Genomic DNA, 14,802 nt, shown 5'->3' with positions numbered 1-14,802 from the left:
GCCCCAGGCCCACTGTCCCTGTCAGAAGGCCACATTACCCTGCCCAGGATGGGCCTCCTTCCTCTCAGCCTGACCCAGGTAGCTAGATCTTTCTTAGCGGATGCACAGCTGTCTACCAGTGACCTTAGGTGGGGCTGAAGCACAGCTCTTATTCCCCGGAAGCTGAAGAGGACTGTCTCTGAGCTTATGGTACCGTGGACACCCCTCCTGGGCCCATTGCCGCCTTAGTGAGCTGAGCCTCAGGCGGGGCAGAGTCCACCTTGCAGCCAGGCTTAACAGACCTGCCAAGAGCTATTGTGCAGGTCACCATGGATGAGGACCACTGGCCTTGCAAACCCTACAGTCCCCACATGGAGACAGGGCACTTTTATCCTTCATTGTACGTCATACTTACTAATTGGAATTTCCAAAAGAACAAAGACATGCTGTTTCTGTCAGCTTGTCTTGACCCTGCTAGAGTGACCTCTCTAAGGTCACTTTCCTCTCTGCCTTTGCGTATAGATAATGTTCAATAAATGTGTGTGACTGGAGAACGTCTCTGCAGCAAAGGCCAGTCTGTGACTTGCTTTGGAACCCTGTCACCTGCCTCTCCTAAATACCAGCAGCTGTGACCCAGACACTAAGCTGACTCATGGCTTAGGAAATGGGAACCTGGACCGGACACTGAGAGGCAGAGGCAGGCTGGGCACCTTACAGCCTGCCCCTTGCAACCTGCCCAAGGGCATTCCGAGCGCCGGCAGTGGGGGGCATGCCAGGGTGAATAGATTGCTTTTCTTCTTTTTGCTTGATATTTCCTGCAGTTTTATGTTTTTTTTCCCCCTGGGGAGATGTAGATTATATATGTTTGCCTTTTCCTGATTATATACAGTATCATTTTGCTAAATTCTACATGCCAGCTAAAAGGATATATTCTAGCTAAATATCAGAGCCTTTTCTTAGTCTTCAAATACAAACAACAGTCCCCACCAAAGCCCTCTGCTGCTTTTGCACTTAGAGATGTAAAGGCTCAGGCCACTGCAGCCAGTGCCACTGTTAAACCTCCCGGATCTGGACTGTGACTCAACAGCAGGACCTTGTGGGTCGCTTTCCGACCCCGGCAGGCCCTCTCCTCGCAGGGATGGTGGATGGGTGCCAGAGTGCATCATGGGATAGCAGCCACTCAGGTGGGTCCACGTGGCCCCAAGACCCCTTCATTCTCAACACCTGAGACTCAGCTGGATTCGTCTGAGGAGCCAGAAAGTGGAGCTGCCTCAGGGACTTGCATGAGCTCTTCCCTGGAAGGTGACCCCTGACTGTTAGTGGCAAGGAACACTTTTAGTCCCTCCAACAGGCCTCGTGTTCCTCCAGACTCTCCAAGGACACCGGGGACACCTGCAATGCAGCCCTGGCCTTAGGAAGCTCACACCCTGGGGGCACATGGGCCCTCACAGTGCTCCGTGATGTCCTGCAGGCCCGCAGAGGCCCCGGGCCAGCAGTGCAGGCTGGGGAGACCTCCCTGCTCTGGTAGACGTCTTGCTTGCCTCCTTGGAATGGTACCGCCATGCATCACTACAGGGACTGCTGATTCTTAGTGTCCCCCGTAGCCCTCACTTGATTTTGGAATCATCAAATTCTTTGAAGATGCCATCACTAAAATGGGTAAACAGAGGCAATCAGAGAAGCACATGACCTGACCATACGTCTCCAGGTCACCCAGGAGCTTGAGAATCCAGCCTGTGGCCAGCAAGATGAGCCGCCAGGCCCTGAAGCCCCTACAGCAGCCCCAGTAGTTAGTGGAAGTCCACCTAATGACTCACCTGGGGCCTTCAAGCCCTGTTGCAGACAGGTGAGGGTCCTGTCCAAGGGTCATCTCAAATGGCCTGGTGGAAGTGTTGTGTGTGACATCGGCACAGACTCAGGTTCCAGGACTCCCTCCATGGCAAGGAAGGACCCTCCGGCTTTCAGAGACACCTGCCTGAGGAAGTTCCAAAGGGCTGGGGGCACCCTGATCATCCATGAGGTCGCAGGAGAAGTTGCCACTGGCATTCCAGGTTGGGCATCTTTCGGGAAGGAGCCAGGGCCTGGGAGGGTTTCAAGTGGCTCTGTGGGAGAGCTGGCCCCGAGGTCCCGCAGGAGAACTCTAGGGATGCAGGTTGGAGACCCGCTCCTGCCACCAGCAATGATCTGGCCAAGTCAGCCTGATTGGAACAGCCCTGGCATCGCTGTGGCTTTCCCGAGCCTCGTACATATGGCCTTGTGCTGCGAGGTGCCGTGGGGGTCCTACGGCACTTGAGGAGCAAGTTACTGAGATTAAAAGTGATGACTCTGTTGACTGATTGTGCAGGCACAGGTGGTACCAGGCTGACATGGCCACCCAGAGACCCATTTCAGTGTGTGTCGGCTGACTGCCTCTTCACTACGTGCACAGGGAAGAAGCAAGATTTAGCACGTCCAATCCTGAGCTCTCCAACATTAATGCAAACCTCTGAGTCTCTTAAAAATCCTTGAAGCCGGCTGCTCTGTGACAGCTCTTCGGGCCACCCCTGCTGGAAATGGTCGGAGTGGGCTTCTTAAGGCCAGGTGATTCTGAAAGTCCCGAAATACCAATTTGGGCATGACACGGCAAAGACCTCCTGCCGTCTGCATTAGTCTTCAAACTCTGCAACCCACCAGGGTGGAACTCTACATCCAGCATGAGAACAGTCGCTGTCTCTCCTCCCTCTGCAGACAGCCTGTCCTGAGCCCTCAGAGCCCTGGGTATGCAGGGACAGGGTGTGGAGAGTGTGCCCCGCACGTTCTCCAGGCCTCTCCCTGCTTGTCCAGAGGCTGCACCTGAAGTCAGGTGTTCTGCTGTGGTGACCACCCCTGACACCCTTCTCCAGTAGGAGCCCTGTGCCAGGACACAGGCTCTGTGAAGTCCCTGTTGGGGCCTTGTCTTCATTTGTATCCCTTCATTTCTGCCAGTGATTGAAGGCTGCTCTCCAGGACAGATTCGATGGTTCCACTTGCTTGCAGAGACACATGGTAAGTGCTGCCCATCCACGGCCATGAAGCCTCTCTTGGCCAACAGCAGAGGTGGCATCTCTGAGTTTTAGTGCAGCAAGGTCTCTGTATGTCATTATTTTTACCATGCAGGTGAAGTAAGAAATTAAATTGAACTTCTCAAAGAGGGGGAACATCCGGCACTAGAAGTGGAAGATCACAGGAGAACGTGAGAACCCCTTTGCAAATGCGGTCCCTCACTTCAGGTCTCTGTGGCTGGAAACGCCACCCCTCCCCCAGGCCAGACAGATCTGGTTCTGCTTTCTCTTGGCTTCTCAGGAAAGACAAATCCCGCAGGATCTTCCTTTCCGTCTGCCTGACAAACTCAATAGGAAACCAGCTCTAATGTGGGGGAGATGGGACTGGGCTTCAATCGTTTCACATGCGCTGCTGGGAACTCATGGATCCCGAGCGAGGAGAGGCCCTGGGCACCGCATCCACACCCCAGGGCCAGCCGGCCCAGCAGCCTTCCTCCTGCGGCTGGTCCTTCTCCACTCACAGGCCGTGGGAGAACGGGAGGCCCAGGAGTCAGGTTTCCAGCACGCCGGGATGGGCGGGCAGGCCCAGGCATCCAGCCAGAGGCGGGTTTCCCAGGCAGCACCTGGGAAACCAAACTGGGTGAACAGGAGGCCATGACTGTCACAGGCTCAGAGGTATTGCTCTGCGGGGTCGGTCTCAATGTGCCACGGGGCATGCAGGACTCAATGTCCCTTCCGACATAATGAGCATTGCCTTCGCAGGGAGTTAGCCCAGGGCGCAGGGATGTGCCTGGGCCAGGCCTGGGCCATGTCGGCTTCAAGGCCAGGAGCCCTCCCTTGCTCTGGGTCATGGCTCTGGTAGACTGCAGGAAGGGGTCTTTGTCCCCAAGGTGGGATCCTCTTTCCTTGGCTTTGAGAGGCGAGCTCAGAACAGGGAGGCGAGACTCTCAGTCCTGCTCTGAGCCCAGGCTTCCTTTCCTTTCCTCGTCTTAAGAGACTGTTTTGTCTTTGGACCAGGCCTGCCTGGCAATTATCCTTGGCTCGGTCTGTCCCACCTGGGATGAAAGTGTGTCTCTTTCTGGCCTCCTGTCCCCCTCCTCCCTGCTGCTAGGCTCCGCCATCCTCGGGGGCCCGTGCCAGGCGTCGTGTTTTCACGGTGACTGCTGTGCCACATGCCCCTCCCTTCCTCACTCCAGCTGCGGTGGCCATGTCCCCAGCACGAGTGGAGCAGGGCACGTGCAGGTCCAGGATCCCTCAGCAGGGGTAGGTCTGGGCACCAGCTCTGCTGTGCACCACTTCCCAAAGGGGCGGCTCACCACTGCTGTCCCCAGAGCGGCATGTGGGTTAACTAGTGGACCACCCGCTCCAGCCAGGCCTGGGCCTGTGGCGAGGGCCGGGAGGAGCAGGAAGCTGCAGCCCTGGTCTTTGACTCGCCAGCCCTGCCCTCCTGACCTTGCGCCCGCCTCCTGGTAGCTCCATTTCTCTCCCTGCACTTGGGAGGCACTCATGCCTGGTCTGCAAAGGCACAGGAGACCCTTGGGGTGCATCTGAAGGTGAAAACTAGCCACTGTGCGTTGCAGGGCCCTGTCCCAGGCCTCTGCTGGGGCCTTCTTGTCCCTCCAGCGGCAGGGCCAGGACATGCGGAGTCAGCCCTGCTGCGGAGCCTTCTTAGAAGCAGGAAGGCCTTTCCCGGAATCCTGCTGAACCCTGAGGGGGAGGAGCGTCAGGCTTTGCAGTGGGGAGAGCTGGCAGCTGGGCTCCACTTCTAAGTACCCTTCGCCTCGGAAGCCGGCCAGCTATCTGCTGGAGACTTGCCTTCGTCACGACTTGTCACCTCCAGGAGATGTTCCACTTTCCAAGCAGGTGAAAAATGAACCCGATTAAAAATAGAAGACTGGCCTCTGCAGAGTCCCCTTGTAAAGTGAAACCCCTGGGTATGCCTCCAAGTGGGAAAAGGGACGTGGCTGTCCCCGGGTTCCAGGCTCCGAGGGCCAGTCAGCTCCCAGCATCTCCCCTCCTTCCACCACCCTGCCCGGCCCAGAGCCCCACACAGCAGCCAGCAGAGCCCTGCCATGGCCAGCTCTTGCTCTCTGGGCTCACCTCGGTGACCAGGGTGCACCGTGACCGCCCCTCCCCTCCCTTCCTTCCTCCTGCCTTTAACGCTCACGGACCTAGGCTTCTAGAGCTTTCTCAAAACTGTGGCCACATTCCCAGTGGAAAGCATGACATTTTCCGTTTCAGATTACGCACTCCGCCATGCCGCAGGAAGAGAGCGAGCGAGCAAGCAGGAAAACAGGGCCTGGGAGCCAGCCCCTCCTGCACCGCCCGCGGCTCTGCCCTGTTTATCCTGGAGTCACCTCCCCAGCAGGGCCGGCTGCGCCCTCCCTCCGCGGAAGGCCCATGAAGAGGTTAACCGCCGCTCTGCTCATGTGGCACATCTGGATCGAGGCGTGCCTCTCGACTTTGTTGTGTTTTTTTTAAACTTTACTTTCCACTGCCATGGTAACCGCTGCATGTTTGGCAAAGGGAAAGAGATGGGGCGAAGCTCGGGGAGAAGAAAAGGAGCTCTCAGCGCGGGGCTGGCGGCCGTCCAGGGTAATCATGCCGCAGAGCTGAAATGAGGCCTCTGGCGGGCAGCCAAGTGACAAAGAACAAAGCTGTCAGTTCCTAATGTTGGCGGCAAAGCTTGTTTGGCACCCTTATATGGTTTCCCAGAACTCCCTGCCTTGGCCGCAGTCCATTCCCTTCAGGGCAGCAAACGGGATTAGCACAGCTCTGGGTTGTTTTTCTCCCCTCTGCTCCAACTGCTCCAGTGACATCATCCCTGCTGCATTCATGTGCCAGCAGGGCGGTTTCTCCCTCCTCTCCCTCCTCCCGGTCCCTCCACCCCCCCGCACTCACTTCCTGCAGCCGCCCCCTCGCCCCTAACTCTCTATACGCAATGCTTTAGGTCACTCTCCTTGTCCGGCTTCTCTGTTAAATTAAAAACACCCTGGTGCTTGTACGTTTAGCTGAATCAAGCCAGACGCTGTATTTTATTTTTATAACTGAATTCCTGTGAGATAAAAATCTCATTTTCCTTAGTCGGCTGTAATCAGCACTCACAGGGATGTGGTTTCCAACTGCCCCATCTCGTGCTTCCTTAGGCAGCTCTGCAGAGAAATGAACTTGGCTCCCGTTCAGGGTTAAAAGGCCCATGGCTGGTCACACGTTGCTCACTCACTCACACACGCACACACAGTGTGCACACAGAGACCATCATACACACACACAAACATGATGCGCACAGAGACCATCATACGCACACAAGATGTGCACGCAAAAATCAACATACACACACGGGCGCACACAGTGTGCACACAGAGACCAGCATACACACACACACACACACACACACACACACACACACAGCCCTTGTTGGGAAAGTTGCCCACAGCAACAAACACAAAGGGCCTGAGAATACCCACCCAGACACAATCACACAATCAGTACAGTATCCTTCTTTCACTTTCAGAAAGAAAATAGGTGAATTAAGTGGGAGTCGAAGCTGCTTCTGAAAAGACTGGTCCGAGCTAGCAGGCAGGCAAGCCAGCGTTCCGCAGCTCATGGCCGGGCGCATGAAAGGAACGAGGTTTGCAACTGCACACACGGTCCCCGCCCCTACCCGGCCCCCCACCCTGCCACAGTCTGATTCATGAACTAGTTTTCAGATTCATGAATCACCCGGGAGCCAGCAAGAGAAAAATGAGTAGTATTGATCTCATTTCAATTGAAATGGGCTCAGCAGGGCCATGCCGGCTGTGGACCGCTTTCCAGGGCCGGATGTTCTGAGCCCCCAAGTGCAGGCAGCCTCCCAACCTGGGCGGGGCAGGATCCTGGGGTGGAGCCTCTGCACAGGGTGTCCCTTATTATGAACAAGCACAATACCATCTACTGGAACCAGGGACTCTGGCAGGACCCCACCTGCCCTTGCGGGGGACATTAGTTGTCTTCTTTGGAAGTCTCCATTTATTTTTTTTTTAATGACATCTTTTAAGAGACATCTCAGTGCCGATTCCTTTTCTGGACTTCTCAAGGACTGCCTGGAGTAGAAACTCACCTTCTGAAGGCATGGGAATGTCTTGGGGTGGCTGGTTTCAAGGCAAACCCTGCCCCTCTTCAGCCAAGTACAGGGAGGGGGCAGAGAGAGACTCCAGAGGAGGGCAATCGGGTCATGTGAGGGAGGCTACCCCCCAGCCAGATGACCGCCTTCTGCACACAGCACTCTGGATTTGAGAAAAGCATAGTTTTCATTCCCGAATGAAATGAAGCCCCTTTCTTTGGGGGTCAGGGAACAGATCCTCGGTTCAGACGTCTCACGAGAGGTGTTAGGGCTCCGGCAGATCCACCAGGGGCAGCCTACCAAGGGACCCTCCTCCCTCTAACTGCTCTCCATCACCCACTCTGCACATGCCCCTCACCCAACCCAGCCCAGCAGGCTAAGCTGACCACCGCAGGCGGTTGGCCATGATCTTCACCTTCCCAAGGGGTGTTTGAGCAGCTTCTTTTTCCAGTCTCCCCTCCCAGCCCCACTCCAGCCCTGGGAGATTTAAAACAGTTGACTGGACACATACTTTTCAGAAACCCCACAGAAGTTGGCAACCAACACCAGAAAAGGATTCCATCCTAATCTGCATAATTTTGGATCCAAGAGTCCAGAAGAGAGACTCGTATCCATTTCCTTCCGATGCACGGTCTCGCCATTAGATGCGTTTCACCTGGCAGGGATTCGAAGAGGTGACCTTACCCCTTCATTACTGCAGTGCCCAGAGGAACTGGGAGCAGCCAAAGAAGGGGAAGAGGACACGTTTGTGTGAATTTCAACCAGCAGTTGGTTCAGAGGGAAGAGTGGCCTGCCCTGGTGAGCGCTGCGTGAAGGTGCCTTTCAGGCTGCGCATTCTTGGGCTGACTCTGCAGTCAACCAGAGCCCTGGCCTGCCGGTCCCCAGGGTTAAAAGCTCTCCTTCAGGCTTGCTGGCTGCCCTGAGAGCCAGTGGGGATAGTGGCTGGCTTGTGTTTTGCATTTCCTCCAGCTGACTTTCCAGTGCAGCCCTGCATTCTGTGATAAACCTGAGTCGCTAGGAAAGCTTTATGTAACTCCCACCCGGCCCGCTTCTCAGCCTGCAAGTGTTGTTTCCAGAGTTCCCCATAAACCTGGCAGCACATCAAAACCTCTGTTTCATAACAGACTCGAAATAGGATTTTCTAATAACTTGCCGAGCACTGGACCTATCATGTGGGGATCAGGACTTTGGGGACTTGCTAGTTCCTAACTAGGCAGAGACCCCCAGGACACCCAGCCTGCATTCTCTGGGGTCAGGATGAAGGGCAAGTCAGAAGGCCAGTTTCTGCATCCATGGCCTGCTGGCTGGTGACCTGAAGTCCTTCTCAAAGGATTTGCTCAATAATCTCAAACATGTCGAGGATCTTCCTCGTGTTTTAAAGAAAGAAAAAGAAAAGACTGCTTCCTACTGCTTCTTCCTTCACGGAGACTGTGGTTTCCTTTCATTTTGGAGCCAGACACGCCGACTCTTATGGACCTGACCCTGGCTTCCCCTGGGGGAGGGCAGTGGCCTCCAGGACACACCTAGCTTCAGGGCTGCACCCCCATCAGGCCCTGGTTTAGGTCATGGCCAGGAAGGGAGTCCCTCAAAAGGTCACTTGCAGCCTGTTTAGGTGCCACTCCGGGAAACTTCTTCCCAGGGTTCACGCACATGTTCTTTGTTCCGATTTGCCCCTTCCCTGTGGTGGGTGTGCCTTCCTTCCTGTTTAGACCTGCCACGTGGCGGTGGATGTCCTGCTTGTGCAAATGGCCCACAGGGTATGACTTCAAAACAAAAGAAGCAGTTGTCCCTCACCATCAGGGAGGACCAGCCAGAGCCACCGAGCTCTGCAAGGCTCACCTTGGGGACAGGCCCATGTGGCCCTGGCTTAACTGCTTTAGGTGTCCTGAGCTGCCTTGGGAGGGTGGAGCTTCGAGGCTCTCCTCCTTCCTCTGCAACCTCCCCTCCCCCATGGTCTCCCTGGGAACCTCTCCTGGGCTGCCAGAACAATCCAGGGGACCCTGTCTCAGCCCAGCCAGAGCTGCGCTACCCCACCCTGCTCCATCCGCAGCTCTGTGCTCCTAGGCAATCTCTACAATTTTGTCATCTTTCTCTCCTAGTCTCCTCGAACGGCTCTGTGTGAAAATCTCTTCTTCCTTCTCCCTGTGGACGTCGACCCCAGGTTATCAACCAGGCTATCCAGGACAATTCTGCCTCAGTGTCTCTCCCACCGCCATGTACAAGATCTCTCCAGTCCCCCGGTGTCTGTAACACCTTCTCATTTAGCTGCAGGCAGCTTTAATTGGCCCACTCTGCCCTTTACGCTGGATTATTAGGAAAATTGATAAGGAAAAGGCCCCTCTCCCCTCGTGTTGTCCCTTGTGCCCAACTGGGCCCTGGGGAGGACAGTCCACCTCTCCCACCCCACATGCCAATCCTCCATGTGGAAGAACAGGCAGGGAAAGGGGCTTCTCTCCCCGGCTGAGACTGAATAGCCTTGAGCTCCATTTAGCGTCTGGACACCTGGTTGCCATGGAGATGGTCGTCATAAAAACACACTGATCTGCAGAGAGATATAAAGCCGATCCCAGAGGTACACAATTGGACACATTAACTCAGAGGAACAGCACACCGCTTATCGCTTCCCTTTGTTGACAGTACCTCTGCCTTTCAAAGCCAGCCGGGTGACCTTCTTAGAACCAGGCCAGCACAGTCCATTTCCAGTTAATATTTTGTAAGGAACAACCAAGGGCTGCAGCAAATGCCAGATGCCCCCCACCTTCCTGTCCTGGGCTGAGTCAGCCCAGCAGAGGCCGTCCTTTGGCACGGGATGTTCTTTACTGCTTGCCATTGATCAGCTAGCACAGCAGAGCGGGTGGAACTGAATACCCACCTTGACCAGGCCTCGGTCAGGTGGTTGGGAGGGAGTGACGGATGTTAGCAGAGACCTTGGCTGCAGTGCTCAGTGTGCAGGGGAAGAGGCTAAAGGGGACACTGAGACCCAGTTGAAGCATAGTGTAGGTCGGCGTCAGGATGGGCAATTCAGCAAGATACTTGGTGTGTAGTGCTGTGTGTTACCCCCTCCATCTCCTCCCCCTTTACATTTTCCAAACTTGCGTTTCGCCCTGGGCCAGCCAACTTGCAGAAACCATTCAAAGACTTCCCTCCTCTTGGCCGTGGAGCATACACCCAGGCTGCGGCAGCTCTGGGCAGTGCAAAGGGGCAGGCACAGATTGTCTGGAAAAATGCAAATGATGGTGGGAGTCCTTTGAAATTTGTTTGGGTTAAGGGGTGAAAGAATTATTTGGTGTTCAGATTTTTAGCTGTGCCCTTGGCCGAGGGTAACTCAGAGTAAGAAATTGGCTGGAAAATGTTGCATGGTGATGGCATAATGAACACAGGCAAGGTCTACTTCCAAAATGGCGCCCAGCAAGAGTCCTGCAGCCAGAACATGAGGCTGCCTATCTGGAAGTATCTGGAAGCCTGGAGGCCTGGAAGCTGTGTCGACCTGAGACCTGGCAGCCTCTGTGTCTGTCATCCATTCTGTCTTTCCTTCTTCCTTTCTTTCTTTTTATCCTTTCAAGTCGTCTGAATTTTAGAAAATGGGTCACCAACTTGGCATTTGATCTTCAACCATGATTTTGATTACCCAGGGCCTCAGTTTTCTTCTTTTCGTAATTGGGATTTTTGTTTCCATTTCATTCCCGAATGAGATTTAAACATGCCTTGCTTCAGTGAGACCGACCACACTGTGACTGACGGAGAGGTAAAGGCCAGACCACGTGCGGATGTGGCTACACTATTGCACTTGCCAGGCTCACCGTTCCCACCAGAGCCGCACTGTGTTAGCAGCCTGTTCTTACTGCACCTGTACCCTGGGCGGCCATGGAAAGACAAGTCCTTCCCTGTGCTGCAGAGTCTTCAGCTAGTTCACCAAGTGCCCTGAGCTGCAGTTGTTTTGACCTCTCATTTGCATATTTCTAGTAACTCTGAATATGCCCTTGACCCCTCCTTAACAATAGTTTATTGCCAGCAACTTCATTATTTACCAATAGTCCTTATCTTTATTTTTCTTGTGTAAGATACTTTTATAAAGCTGTTTAAAAGCTCAGCTCACTTGGAACTGTTGGAACCTCGCTCCCTCGTGGCTCCGTGGCTCCACGGCAGGCGACTTTCTCTTCTTTCCACCCTCTCCCCGCGCAGAGCATGTTTATAAACACACGCCTGCCCGCCTCCTCCCCTTGGTCCTTTGGCTGGCATTACATCATTCTGCCTTTTCCCCTCCGCCCTCGTGTTTTTCCAGAAAGCGTTCCCCTGGTCCTTGTGTTCTCTCCTTCTCCATCCGCTCAGGAGGGCGGTGCTGTCTGAGTCCCCCTGGTCCAGATGGGAGCATGGGGGGCACCTCTTTCCTGTTGGTCTCCCTCCTGTTTCCACAGTCCACGACCTTGCTCTGCAGCCTGGCCCCTCTTCTGTCATCCTTCTCCCAAGGAGACAGCTTGTGCCCTGGCAAGAAGACAGTGGTAGCCGGGCCTTGACTAAGCATCTCTGCGCTCTGGTTGCAGAATGCAGGATTTCCTTAGAGCTTGGGCTTTTGAAAAGGCTTCTTTACTGATCTGAGAAGTGCCAGATTCACAGCCCTGAAGAATAAAGGCCAAGTTTGCCTGTAGCTGAAAATACCCCGTCAGGGCCCCGTCAGTTGGATGTCCTGGGCCAACTTAGAGGTTGCTTTGACTGCTCTGAGCTCTGCCTTGTTTGCCAAAGAAGTGGCCGTGAAGGTGGCCCCAAACCACAGCTCACTGTGCGTCTTTCATACAGACCAGGACTGGAAATTCAGACCAGGACTGTGTCTTCCAGGGAGCAGAAGGTTGGTCAAGTTTGAAACCAAGGCTCGTTGATACTATGTAGCCGGGGCTCCTCCAGTGTTTGTTTACACTAAGCCCCCTTGCCTTAATTAAAACTCGCAAGGTGATCTTTAAAAATCCATCCAACTCTGCTTAAACCTCACATTCTCATATTTTGTAGCACGACCCCCTCTTTTCACAGTGTTTTCTGTGCAACACAGCATGCCATCCAGGCGTGAGGTCTTCTTAAGAAAGAGGACACGTGATCTCCACCGGAGAACTGCAAATGGGCTGCCGAGCATGACTGTCCTGCAGACATCTAGCTGACGAGGGCCAGCGCGCTTGTTCTACTCTCTCTGGGGCTGGTGTGGTGTGGTGTGGTTGTGGAGGGGGGGCTTGGGAATACAGGCGGCTTTGAGGGGCGCTCACACCTTGCACGCACACGCGAAGGCAGGCCTGCCGTGCTGCCCTGGCATGGAGCTGGGACGGGTCTCAAAGGCGCCTCATCAATAGTGTCTCTGTGGCTTGGAGCAGGTAGGGAGCTTGGATCTGGTGATCCGAGAGGCCTGACCAAGTTGCTTCTAGAAAGTCTGACTGCCCCAGATCCACCCTTTGTGCTCACTCCTTTACATTAAGACAATGTGTATTAAGACAGTGTTTCCAGAAGTTTCTTCTTAAAGCTTGTGCTTCTGAAAATACTACAGCCTCTGCCTGAAGTGACTGTCTCCGCCATCCCGTGAGCCTTGATGGTTCACTGCTGCATCAGAGGCCACCTACTCATGGGGCTCTCCCTTGTCATGTTAAAATGGCTCTTCCTTCCTTCCTTCCTTCCTTCCTTCCTTCCTTCCTTCCTTCCTTCCTTCCTTCCTTCCTTCCTCCCTCCCTCCCTCCCTCCCTCCCTTCCTTTCTCTTTCCCTCTCTCTTTTTCTCCCTTTCTTCCTCCCTCCCTCCCTTCCTCCCTCCCTCCCTCCCTCTCTCCCTCTCTCCCTCCCTCCCTCCCTTCCTACCTCCCTTCCTACCTCTCTCCCTCTCTCCCTCCCTCCCTCTCTTCTTTCCTCCCTCCCTCTCTCCCTCCCTTTCTTCCTCCCTCCCTTCCTTCCTTTCTCTTTCCTGCTCTCTCTTCCTTGGTGTCCGGAGTGCAACTTCCTCTATTAAGTCTGGTCCCCCGTGCTGTGTCATGCCTGTGGGCAGACATGACCTGAGGTCAGTTCCATGAGAGTGGGGACCTTGGCTTTTCCCCGGGTCACAGTCTGTAGTAAACACAGCCCTGTCCAGAGTCTGTCCCTTTGTACCCTAACATCCCTGCCCAGATGCCTCTTGGCGTTGCACTCAGTCAGCTCTTTGCCTTGTTGGTTTCCATGTCCCTGTTGCTGGACGGGCGGGTGGTCTGTCACCTTAAGGTGCTGGGGTGCCTGCTGGATGATGGCAGGGGCGCGGCCATGGAGGACGGGCACCAGCGCAGCCTGCCCAGCACTGTCCCCCACATCCTCTGTCCCCACGTGCTCCCTTCTCGTCCATTCCCCGTCCCGTGAAATCTGGCTTCACTCAGAACTGCCTCGTCTCCTTACCGCGGACCCTCCGAAGGCCACCAGCCCTCTACTCCAGGGACATTGCTCAGGACTTGGCTCAGCTCTTGGGCAGTCGGTGCCGGTGCCGGCCCCTCCCGGTCGACCCGCTCCCTTCTCTGGGTTTCCCAGGAGCGGCACTTCTCTGCTTCCTCTTCACAGGACCCCGCTGCCCAGCAGCCCTGGCTCAGCGTGGCTCAACGACCCCCTCAGTTTGAAGGAACCCTAGATTTCCACCTCAGGAGGACCCCTTTCCAGGGCGTGGCCCTCATGCCCACCCGCAGAGGAGGCGCTGCACGTGGTACCCGGGGCCTTTTAACCCCGCCAGACCCGCCCTCCCTTTAACTCCTCGTCCTCCCAAAGACTTTGCTTTGCACAAGCCGCTCGTTCCTGGTCCACCTCTTCCCCAGTGGTGCTACCTCTGCTCTGAAGCTGCCCGGGCCTCTCCAGCAGGCCCAGCCCGGCTGCCCTCACGCCACTTCCTAATGGCTCCCTGCTGGTGTCCTGCCTGCTCCGCCCGCTCTGCACTCCTCAGGGGCAGGAGTCACAGATGTGCCCCTTCTAGGAGGAGCCTCCTGTCACTCATCTCTCCCTAGCGCACCGTGAGAGTCTAGTTCTTCTGCTGCCCTTGGACCCCTGGACTGGGAATGGAGCATTTCGGCTGAATTCTTCATCGGCTCCTTGCTGCTCCTCTGGAGTTGGCTGCTGGAGGGAGTTTCCAAAAGAAAAATGCAGGCTTCTATGTTAATATGCTTCAAAAGAAATCCTGGTGTTTACCTCCCAGTGAGCAGTCTGGCTCCGTTAGCCTTCCTTTGCTTTGAATCAGGGGGAGAGGAGAGAACTCGCAGGTGGGAAGCTCCTTCCCAAGGCTTCAGTGTTTACTCCACCCCCAGCCCCTCCCTCAGCAGCCCGTTCCTCCCTGGGCCTCGGGCCTCCTGCTGCCCAGTCCACGTGGCCTTTTGGGGATTTACTCCACACTTCCTGTCCAAGGGTTTCCAACCCCCGTTGTGTCTCCCTTTTTATTCTTGTTCCAGGAAGGAGCAAGTGTGACTGTCCATGTTGTGCATGACAGGTTGCCTACAACACCTGAGTTTTGTGTCACACGATTGGGTCACTCTGAGTGTGGACCTGCTGTGTGGAGGAAGTGGTGTGTTGGGGCACCTTCCGCTCCTTGGCAGGGCCTGGCCTGGCTGGGCGTCCCAGGAGCCTGGCTCCTGCCCTGCTTACTCAGTTAGACCTGAAACCATGGCCCCGCAGAGACACTTCCTACAGGGGACACCACTGCTGCCTCACTCCAAGGCACAGCTGTCCCTTTT

The sequence above is a fragment of the Sciurus carolinensis genome, chromosome 12 (assembly GCF_902686445.1).
Source record: "Sciurus carolinensis chromosome 12, mSciCar1.2, whole genome shotgun sequence".
Lineage (NCBI taxonomy): Eukaryota > Metazoa > Chordata > Mammalia > Rodentia > Sciuridae > Sciurus > Sciurus carolinensis.
The sequence above is the reverse complement of the archived record's forward strand: the minus strand, read 5'-3'. Positions refer to the sequence as shown.